The sequence below is a fragment of the Neofelis nebulosa genome, chromosome 9 (assembly GCF_028018385.1).
Source record: "Neofelis nebulosa isolate mNeoNeb1 chromosome 9, mNeoNeb1.pri, whole genome shotgun sequence".
NCBI classification, from domain to species: Eukaryota; Metazoa; Chordata; class Mammalia; order Carnivora; family Felidae; genus Neofelis; species Neofelis nebulosa.
In genome coordinates this window covers 14,818,542-14,829,881 of record NC_080790.1, presented here as the reverse complement: position 1 = coordinate 14,829,881, position 11,340 = coordinate 14,818,542, and the positions used below count along the sequence as shown (strand labels likewise).

The 11,340-nt window shown below is 44.4% G+C and overlaps 1 long non-coding RNA gene across 2 annotated transcripts; it reads left to right on the top strand.

Moving 5' to 3' along the window:
• Positions 1-3,596: 3,596 nt before the first annotated feature.
• On the top strand, positions 3,597-10,973 carry LOC131484412 (uncharacterized). 2 transcript variants are annotated; one of them, XR_009248232.1, is made up of 3 exons: positions 3,597-6,683; positions 7,768-7,980; positions 9,390-10,973. It is a non-coding gene; the product is annotated as an uncharacterized LOC131484412 (long non-coding RNA). The 2 variants fall into 2 exon arrangements; XR_009248231.1 differs by lacking the exon at positions 3,597-6,683 and adding an exon at positions 6,692-7,187.
• The last annotated feature ends 367 nt before the right edge of the window (positions 10,974-11,340 follow it).

The window sequence follows — 11,340 nt, the reverse complement described above, 5'->3', positions numbered from 1 at the left end:
CTCACACTTACAACTAGTAAATAAATTATTTATAGTTTGTCTTACAGGACAAAATCTAAATAACTGTACATTAAAAAGAACATCAGTTACACTTTAGAAAATTCACTCAATGTGTTAAAAACATTCCTTTTGTTGCCTCTATAAATTTTGTAGTTAAAGACATCCTCAGGAGAGGTAACATACAGGTATCTGGGCTCCGCAATCAGGCTCCTTTCTGCCTGAGGGTGTTCTACCTTCCAAGTATATACCTCTCATTTTTCACATTATATGGTGACATTTTTGAGGACATAAACCTCATGTCTATTTTTCTACCTTTTGTACAGTCTCTGACACAGGACTTCACATATAGTAGGCATTCAGGAAAACCTCTGTGATGAATGGATGAGTCTGAGAGCCACCGGGATTTGGGCTGGACCAGCAGCATCATCACTGAATTGAATGCGAAGACCAATAATTCTGTGGGGTGTCCACAGTCATGCATTTCTATAAAACTCCATTTTACCACCCACAAAAACACATTTGACGCAGCTGAATGTGTACATATGCACCTGCACACTCACACCCGTGCATGAGTGTGCATCCTAGTGCCCCCAAGGGCTGACATTCACCTCTTCTGCACCCAAACACGACACTCCCCCATCCATATTCACAGCCAAGTATCCCCCCCAACACACAGCGGCACAGACACATGCGAGCCACTACGGGATGGCACCCGCACACATGCAAACCTGCATGCCCTCCAGATGACTTTCAAGCTGGGACTGAGAGTAGGGAAACACCCTGAATCCTGGCTGCTGTGGCAGTCACAACACATCACGTTAAAAAAAAAAATTCTCGTTATTCCCTGGAGACTGCAGGCTGACTTCCGAGTTTTAAAGGACCCCCAAAACTGACTCTCCTCTGACTTTGCTCGGGGCTAGTTCCTGAACAATACATAAATTGTCGGGATCAACGAGAAGAGTACACTGTGTTCTCTAAGTGCCTTTAGGACCAGTGTCTCCACCTCCCAAGACAATATTACTATTGTCTCCAACGCTCAAGCCTGTTGTTTTATCTTTGAGGAAGTTTATTCCTAGATAGAGATCTTCAAACACCAGCTGAAAATGGAGGCATTGACAGACTGGCTCACATTTATTGCTGCTGTATAAGAGAACCATTTAAAAGCTGGTGGAGTTTTCCTCCTCAGCAAATACAGCCACTTACTCTGGTCAAGCCATCTGCTTTTCTAGAAGGCTCAGGACTTAGGAATCAGCCCAGTTATGAGCAGAATCCACAGAGCTGTAAAGGTGAACAGGGAAGGGAAAGAGTTTAAACTTTAACTTCTTCAGACATCATGGAACCATCACAAAAATGAATCAGAAACACCCAACGGAGAGCATTTTTCACAGTCACTGTGCAGATGACAGAAGATAAGAAATGTCAGTAAAGGTGGAAAGTTCTATACTGATAACATCTCCTACCTTGTGGATAGAGACACTATTTCTCAGGAGTTCGCTGGATAGTTCACATCACTGGTTTTCTTCTGACGTACAGAAACAGAAAGAAAAATGTATCCAAAAATCACTGTTAGGAGACATATCGTCCACTCCCTGCCCCTGGTTCTGGAATTCAGAGAGCCCCAGCCCCAACACTTGTCTTTTTTTCTTGAGGAAGAAGAACCAAGAACATGAAAAGAGAGGGACTTGTTTACAGTGACCTATAATGTAGCAGCCAAGTGAAATCTTGTACCCAGTTTTGGACTCTCATTTTAAGGTTTTTTTATTTCTGTTCCCCCCACCAGGCCATGCTATTCCCTCTCTCATTTAATCCTCCTCCATGACGGCTGGAGATTAGGCATCCTTCCAGTGAAAATTATTGCTCACTCAGTCTCATTCTGCACTTCAAGCATTACTTTATTCTCATGTTTGCTATGATGATTTGTGCAGGGTTTTAATTAACTCTTCAATGAATTCGGTAAAGGAGCAGTTAAAAATGAATTAGTTTGTGATTTAAAAAAAAAGGGGTCCTTTGGGGCACCTGGGTGACTCAGTGGGTTGAGCGCCGACTTCAGCTCAGGTCATGATCTCACAGTCCGTGAGTTTGAACCCTGCATTGGGCTCTGTGCTGACAGCTCAGAGCCTGGAGCCTGCTTTGGATTCTGTGTCTCCCTTTCTCTCTTTGCCCCTCCCCTTTGTGTTCTCTCTCTCAAAAATAAAATAAACATAAAAAATGTTTTAAAAAATTTATAAAAGGTCCTTTATCCTAGAGACCTGAGCACTTTTAGAACAAGGTTTTCCTTCTAGTAAAGGAAGAGAATCTTATTTTGCCTTCCCTTTGTTCCAGGTATGGATGGGTCAATCTCCTGATGTCTCTATCAGGTGACTGCAGAACCATGGGCAGAGCATGTGTAGTGGAGATACTCTCGGGCTTTTGTCTCATACCAAAGACCAGGAATCTAAAGCTGTTTCAATTGTTTAGGCACCTAGAATGGAAAGTCATATCAGTCTCCTGATATGGTCTGCCAGGCTCTAATCTTTGGATAACTATCTGCTACCCACTGGTAGACAGAACTGGACAGGTTCTTAGAGGCCATGAGATCCAACCCATTTTATGAGTGGAGAAACTTAGTGCCATAAATGGTATGGTAGTCAGAATGGTGGCCCTCCCAAAAATGTCCATGTTCTAATCCCAGAACTTGTGAATATGCTACCTTACATGGTAAAAGCGTCTCTGTAGATATGAGTGAATATAGAATAAAGTTAGGGATCTTGAGGTGGGGAGATTATTTTGGATTATCCATGCTGCCCAGTGTAATCACAGGGTCCTTATAAGGGGAAGAGGGAGGCAGGCGAGTGAGAGTTTGAAGAGAAGTGAACATGGAAGTAAAGGTCAGGGTGATGTAATTGCTGGCTGGGAGTCACCTGCCAAGGAATGTGGGCATCCTCTAGAATCTTGAAGAGCTAAGGAAATGAATTCTCCCCTAGAGCCTCCCTGCGGGCACCTTGACTGCAGCTCCATGGGACCCATTTCAGACTTTTGATCTCTAGAACTCTATAGTCATAAGTCTGTATTGTTGTAAGCTACTACACTTGTGGTAGCTTGTTATAGCAACAACAGGAAGCAGATGCAGGGAATAGGAAAAAGTGGGACAAGGACATCCCTTCTATCTGCTTCCTTGGCCTGGAAACCTTCTCTCTTCAGCCCCTTTCTTTGGTTGACCAACTGCTGTCATGCTCAACCTTAGCCGAGGATGTGTTATAGCAGAGCCTCCCTTCGGACTTGATTCAGAACCTTACCTCAGTTCTCCTACAGTTCCCTGTGTCTTCTATGGAATATTCCACGTTGTGGGCTGTGAGACTGAGTTTTTCCCCTCCCCCAACCGACTGTGGACTCCTCGAGGGCATCAACTAGCGTCATTCATTCTTTGATCACCAATCTCTAGCACAGGAGAGTCTTGATGATTGGTTCTGAGTGAATACATCAATGAATACACAAAATATATTTTTTAAACTCAGCATTTTGAAGCTTTTTAGCAATCATTAATGAATAAATGTATTTTCTCTGAATATTTTTTCCTTTTTTTCTCCCCCCCCCCCCCCCCTTCTCATCCAGGCAAGTTTGAAGATGACTTCGGAGACTGTAAATTCAGGAGTGTTAACTGTGGAGTGACAGGACCCTGGGGACAGGCTCAGAATTGCTGATCCCAGGCAGGACTTGTGCCTCAAGCTCCTCACAAAGGGGCTTCCTTAAGCTTGTCACTGAGTTGTCCCAGCAACCTGGAAAAACAGCTCCCCTCTTTGAGGTGGTAGACCAGTTTTCTGATATTCCCCAACCCCCAGACTAGCAAGTTCATCTCCCCAAAAGGGAAGCTTTTTTTCTAAGATGGTGAGAAAACACCAATGCCAGATATCATCTGGTTTCCATTGAGGGGCTCCAAAACTCTGTCATGGGCTAATTGTTTCTATTCATACACATGAAGATAACCATGAATGAAGATCTGTCACCAGCTCCTGGTTTTTGGTATCACTGTATTGACCTAGGCATATGGGTTATTTTGGAGAAGCTAGTCCTTTGTTTTCTAGGCTCTTCTATGGCACATACTCATGATTCCTGCAGGGGCCTTTGGTGGCTTCTTGAGTATCTCAGACCCTTAGGAGACAATAGGGTTCCTTTACCTCATTCCTTCCGTCTGGAAGTTGTGGGGCTGTTTCTGTCACCCAGCTCCTTCACTTTAACCTCTGTGGATGTGGCTCCTGCTCAGGGTTTAAAGGGTGCAGCTCATATGCCATCACCTGGAAGTATCTAGATACTGGTGAGATAGGAACTCAAATTGCTGGCTGCTCCGTTCTCTTTACCAATATTTATTTCCACTTTGCAGATGAAAACAATTTATTATGAAAGCATGCTGATAGCCCGAAATAACCTGAAGTGGGCACAGTCTTGTGAAATACTTGGCAAGGGAATAAATACATATTCAGCCACTGAAACCAAAAGGTTTATTGCCTAGGAGGGGCTCCATGGAAACTCCTTTGCAAGGATATGTCTAAAGCAGTTATTTTCCTGACTTTGGTCTTTAGTATATCACTCAAGAAGACAAGATTCTGGAGAACCACATGGAAAGGGGCTCAATGACTAGGTGAACTTGGAAAAAGTGGCCTTGGATGTCTCTCACAAATTTACAACACACCCTAGAAAAATCTACAGCACAGAAACCTATTTACATTTGTTTAACTCAGAATTTCCTATTTCCCCATGAAAATTTCCCTGCACAGAATACCTGTTAATATGTCACATAATCAGTGTTCTGCAGCCCACATTTTGTGAATCCCCACATCTTGAGAAGCTTTCTCCAGGCTTCTTGGAGAGGTAGGCTTCCTTATCAGACTTTCTAAGTTGCACATGTTTATCATTTGTGAGACAAGTGTCAGAGACCATCTCAGTTAACACAGCAACTTTGAGGTAGCTATTAAGCCTTCAATCAGTAGTTAATTACATAATTGATATTAGTTATCTACTATGGCATGACCCCAGGGCAAGTTTGTTATTACCTTTATTTTATAGGTGTAGATGGGGAAACTGAGTCCCAGGAAAGGTAAATAATCTATCCGAAGTCACATGATCTTCAGGTAATAGAGCCAGAAAGAAAATCCAGTTTCTCCGATTCCCAGTCTTTGGTTGTTTCCAGTTTTTTCAGACTGCAGAGGAGTTACTACTGCCATTCTTGCACCAACATCACTCTAGAAGTTCAGAACAGGGTTGCTAAAGAGGTCTTTTTTATGAACTTGATTGAGACCTTGTCCTTCCTCATCTCCCAGCCTGTGCTTTCCCTGTGTCCAGCTCTGAGTTAGAGGAGGGAGGTTGGAGAGTTACTTTTTTAAAGATGTTTTTATTTATTTTTGAGAGAGCACAAGCAAGGAAGGAGCAGAGAGAGGGGGGGACAGAGGAACTGACGTGGGCTCTGCGCTGACAGCAGCGAGCCTGATGTGGGGCTTGAACTCACAAACTGAACCACAAGATCATGACCTGAGCTGAAGTCGGACACTCAACTGACTGAGCTACCCAGATGCCCTGCAAATCACTCAAGTAGAGAGACCCACTCAGACCTGGGGAGAAGGAGTCATGTCCACATGACGCTCAGAACCCCAGTGACTTTTGCATTTGCATATCCCAAAGACAGGAAGCAAGATGGCTTAACTCAAGACCTTTGAATCTCCCCCTCCTTGGCTGCTATGTAGGAGATTCTCTCCCAGACACGAAGCTTCAAGATGATCATTCTAATGGATTCCGAGGCACAGTGTGTGGAGTGGGAAGCCTTTGGACTCTGGGTTTCCTGTGTTGTGGTCTAAAACCTGTTCAGTCAAGTCGAATTGTACTGGTATTCTGCAGTTTGTGTTGGGAGCCCATGGCCAGCTGTTTATTATTTTAAAAACTCTGGGTTGCTGCCTTTATGCATGGGGGTGGGAGGGCAGCCTACTGTGCAAGGCGGCTGCCACCTTCTTCTGGGAATGACAATGTTGCTCTGTATACTCCACGGGGGCCCCTCAGGCAGAGCTACCGCATTCCGGAGCTCTACGCAGCCAGACGAACAGAGACGATTTCATCTCACCAGTTATCGAGACAAAGTCAGGGCTCTAGCAATTGTGTTCCTCCCTGTCATATAATCTTTACATGAGGAAGACCCCACTAAGGCCTTGAGACCAGGACCCTCACAGCTTCACCAGAGTACTGGGGAAACGTGTTCACACTGGGCTTTATGAAACACACTCTTGCCTTCCTCACCTTTCAAAATGTGTCCCTGCTGGGTGCCCTACATGGTAAGAATGTCTCAGTGTCCCACTGGAACATTTGTTATTGCCCAATCCAGCTCAACACCCCTTCCAGCCATGTCCCAAGAAGCCAGCGCTGAGCACTTGAAATAAAACAGAGCGATGTCCTCGAGCTGTAAATGCCTCCCAAAGACAAACGGACAGAACTTCATTGTTTCAGGGAAGAAGGCGCCTCACATAGCGGTCACATTGTGGTTACCGGGGGCCCGATGATTAATCCACAGAGAGGATGTGCAGGAGAGAGGAGCTGGCATCATTCCTGCAGATGAAGATTCTTTAAAATTTCATGTCTCTGACTGAACATGTGCCCCAGAAACACAAGATTTCCATTGTTAAGGTCTCTTTGGTGACCTCATTTTCCCAGTCGTGAGTTGGCATGTAAGTAATTACCTTTTCTGTCTGCACAGGGATACCGTGTTCTTGAAACTTAAGTGTTTCACACTTTAAAACATACATTGTGCTGCTTATAATTATGCTTCTGAAGGTGCACACTTACAGCGATTTATGAAATTTCTAATTTAGAAATGGGATATGAGCCACTAGTGCATGGAGAAATTAGCAAAATCAGATACTGCTCAGTGTACATATATGCTCAGCATAAATAATTAGATTATTTTTAGAATCAATTTTTTAAAAGCTCTGTGCTAAGCTCTTTTAAAGGCACTCCAGAAGATTCCAGCAGTATCCACCAATGTCTACCATGGCTCATGTCCATTGCATGATCACCACTGGGGGAGGTGGATTCTCTTACAATGGCAAATACTGTATGTGAGGGGCTGACGCAGATGTCATGATGATGCTGATGGGTGAAAATCCACAGTTCTGTCACTTACTAGTACTGGGCCGAGGACAACTTCTCTGAGCTTCTGTTCCCTCATCCAGGTATAAGGAATAAATCATGAACTATGTATATAAGATGCTCTCGCACATACAGCTTATTGGAGTAACCTCTTAAATATGAATTTCAGCTCAGGGTGACACTATGATTTGGGACTGTTGTGGAAGTTTTTAGACATGGTTTCAGAGATTGTGCCTCTCAGGTCACTTTCAGAACTCATGGGCTAAATGGACAGTATAATAGGGATGGATATGGGAGTGGTGCAGGAAGCAATGGGGGAATGGATTGGTTATCAGAATGAGGGAGATGAGTCTCAGAGAGCTCTTATTTATGTACCAGCTGACTGGGTCTTTGACCCAGCTCTTTTACTGCCCAGATTAAATGGATGCTAGAGCCTTAAGGGGGGACCCACGTCAGAGGGCACTGCCTCCAGGTCTATGTCCAGAAGCTAGCTTTCTGTCAAGGCAGACTGAGATAAGATGTCACCTGTTTTTATAACCTCCCATCACACAAGCCAGGTCTAAAGCTCAGAAGACAATGCAGAGAGAGTTGTGTCCCTTTGTTTTGAGCTCAAGGGCTTTTTAATGCCATCAAATGTCTCCTTGTTCCCTTGTTGTGCAACAGGGCATGCAGCTCTGAATGGGACCTTTTGTAACTGGAAATTCCACAGTTCCAGCTGCCCCTGACTCTCGTCCATGCCAGATGACATCCCCAGAGACTTTGAAGTTGCATGTTTGAATGAAACACAGCCCCACCCCACCTCTCACCCTATGTGCCTGCCCACAGTATCAGGCAGACTCTGGGAGAGCAGTGGGACCAGCTTCTGGCTACCAACAGGTAAGAGCTAGAGCTAGGGGGCCAGTGCTGCCCCACCAGTCAGCTCTCCTAGTGTCTGGAGCTACAAGGATAGCACTTCCAGCAGCTTTATCTTAAGGAGGGACTGGGCTCATCTTGAGGGAATCCATCTAAGTCTCTTCTGAATCCTGGTTAGGCTGTCTTACCTGATGTAGACCCAAGCAGCCCTAGCCACATCGTGCCTGAAGTCAGCACAGCATCTGCTTTGCCTGCAGCCCCTGCTTTCCTGATTTGAAATTTTTTAAGTTTATTTTTGAAAGAGAGTGAGAGAGACGCAGAGGTGAGCAGGGAGGGGCAGAGAGAGAGGGAGACACACAGAATCCGAAGCGGGTTCCAGGCTCTGAGCCATCAGCACAGAGCTCGATGTGGGGCTCGAACTCACCAAGTGTGAGATCATGACCTGAGGCGAAGTCGGACACTTAACCGACTGAGCCACCCAGGTGCCCTACCTGCTTTCTTGATTTGTATGTGAAGAGATATATAGCCATGTCGATTGAAAGCACATCAAAGCACAGAGATTGCTTTGTACTTAGTAGGAGAGGAGAAAAGAGTGGCATTTATTGAGCACATACAATCTAACTGGCTGTTTGGTACTAAATTTTATTTATTTATTTATTATTAAAAAAAATTTTTTTCACGTTTATTTATTTTTGAGACAGAGAGAGACAGCATGAACAGGGGAGGGTCACAGAGAGAGGGAGACACAGAATCTGAAACAGGCTCCAGGCTTTGAGCTGTCAGCACAGAGCCCAACGCGGGGCTTGAACTCACAAACCTCAAGATCATGACCTGAGCTGAAGTCGGACGCTTAACCGGCTGAGCCACCCAGGTGCCCCACTAAATTTTATTTAAACATCACAACAAACACCATGAGGCCATCTCCATTTGCAAAGATGAGGAAATTGAAGATCAGAGACTATGAAGTTTGGCCAGGTCTTTCTAGCTACTAAGGGGAGAGATGAGATTCAAACTACGGTCTATTTAGTTCCAAGATAGACTCTTTCTTTTAGAGCATCATTATTTTCAGATCCCTTTCCCGCTGAGACTAATTATTAATAAGCCTTCCTCCTGGGCCAGCTCCTTCAGTGATGTGTCTTAAGCAGAGACATTCTGACTTGGCCCCCTCTAGCTCTTTCCTTTCCTCCCTGACAATCATTTCCCTGGCCCTCTCTAAATGCCCAGAGGCCTCAGGTTCTCCCTATTTCTCCCTCAGTGCCCTAGCCAGAATGTATCTGAGATCCTTCATTCATGTTCCAAAGGCATAAAGGACATTTAGAGAAGAGCTTCCTGTGCACACACTGTCCAAACTCAAAATAGGGATTTAAAACCATCAGCACAGGGGAAGACTGTTGTGGAGTAGCATCCAGGTCTGATTGTGTTTTATACTACAGGAATCCAGCACAGTGTTGTGCCTATGCAAGGATAGATGAATGAGTGGAGCTCTGAGAAATGAGGCCCCTGGTGGAAGGGCGCTTGAGGACATCAGGCCACTTTCCTTGCATCTATGAAGTCATACCATGTTGGCTGACACCTCATAAGCCTGGACACAATGCAAGTATCCCAATCTGTTAAACTTATTTGTCCATTTACAATTTCATTCGATGTTTACTGAGCACCAACTTTCTGTTAGGTCATGCTGGGGAAGATAGCAGAATGAAAAAATGTAGTCTCTGTCTCAACAATCCAGGTGGGAGAAGACTTGAGTTTCATGCAGAAAGCAAGATAGCAAGGAATGGACACTTATCTCGTCCTGAAAGATAGCTATGAGAAGACTTCCTGAGTGGGATGGCTTTGAGTTGCTACAAGGATGTAGTAAGAAATAAAAGTCCGTAAAGGCATTAAGCAACAACCACAGCAACACTGTTTTTTTCTATACTCACACCAACATTTCTGACATCAGATGTGTGGGTTTTTCTACACCAAGCAATTCTCTAGTTCTCGGCAGTCACCAGTTGAGTGTCCTACAATTTAAATTCCTATACTAACTGGACAGACCACACAGGTTAAGAGCTTAGTCCACAAGACTGTCCCCCACTTCATAAACCAATTGCAAGGCCTGGGTTGTCACCTGTACTTCTAACTGACTGGCCATAAACGGGGGTTCCCACAACTCCTCCTTGGATTGGTACATTTGCTAGAACAGGTCACAGAACTTGGGAAAACAGTTTACTTACTAGTGTACCAGTTTATTATAAAAGGATACAACTCAGGAACAGCAAGAAGGAAGAGAAGCAAGCATAGGGCAAGGTGGGAAGGGGTTCATGGAGCTTCCATGCCTTCTCTGGGTTCACTACCCTCCCAACACCTCAATGTGTTCACTAACCAGGAACCTCTCTCTACCCTGTTGTTTGGGGTTTTTGTGGGGGATTCGTTACATAGGCATGGTTGCTTAAATCATTGGCCACCGGTAATTGAAAATCTCCAGCCCCTCTCCCCTTCCTGAGGAGGTTGGGGAAGACCCTGAAAGTTATAACCCTGTAATCACATGGCTGGTTCTCCTGGAAGCATCCCTCCATCTTTTGGAGCTTTCCACAAGTCACCCCATTAGTATAAACTCACGTATGGTTGAAAGGGATATATTATGAAAAATAAGAGATGTTCCTTTCTCCTCTATCACTCAGGAAACTCCAAGAGTTTGGCAGTTCTGTGCCAGGAATTGGGAACAAAGATCAAGTATACACTTCTTATTATATTACAGTATCACAGCTTTCCATGCAGAGGGGGCAGAGCAATTAAAGCAGAGCAGGTGTGAAAAAAAATGTGAGGTGTGGCTGTAATAACGAATTTCTGTGAGAGGGTGGGAATGAGCTTGAACAATCAGTAGCAGCCTTGCTGTGTTAATGAGTTTGAAACTATATTATTCTCTTGTGGGGGCATGGATAGTAATTATACTTTACACACATAGAATGATTCTGTGAGCAGTAAGCACTCTGCTTTATGTGAATGATCTCATTAAATATTTGCTACCACTCTGACTTGGGTACTCTTATTATTTCCACATGATATATGAATAAACTGAAGGCCAAAGCCACACAGATAGTCCATGTCAGAAAGTTTTAACCACCATACCCTTCTGCCTCTAAGAGATATGATGGAGTGAGCTCCCCAGAAACGGAGGTTATCCCCTCTGAGGACAAGCAACTCATGGACATAAAGGACAAATTATAACCTCAAGCCCTGGCTTGGTAGCTGTGCTCGCAAAGATCCAGCTCCAGATGACATTGCCAGGATGGCAAGTACCATTGTGCTGGCCTGGCTGGCTCATCAAATGGGCTTAGATTTGTGTGTTCAACATTTAGGAGACATTTAATCTAGTGGAAGCCAAGAACACGTGGAAAATGA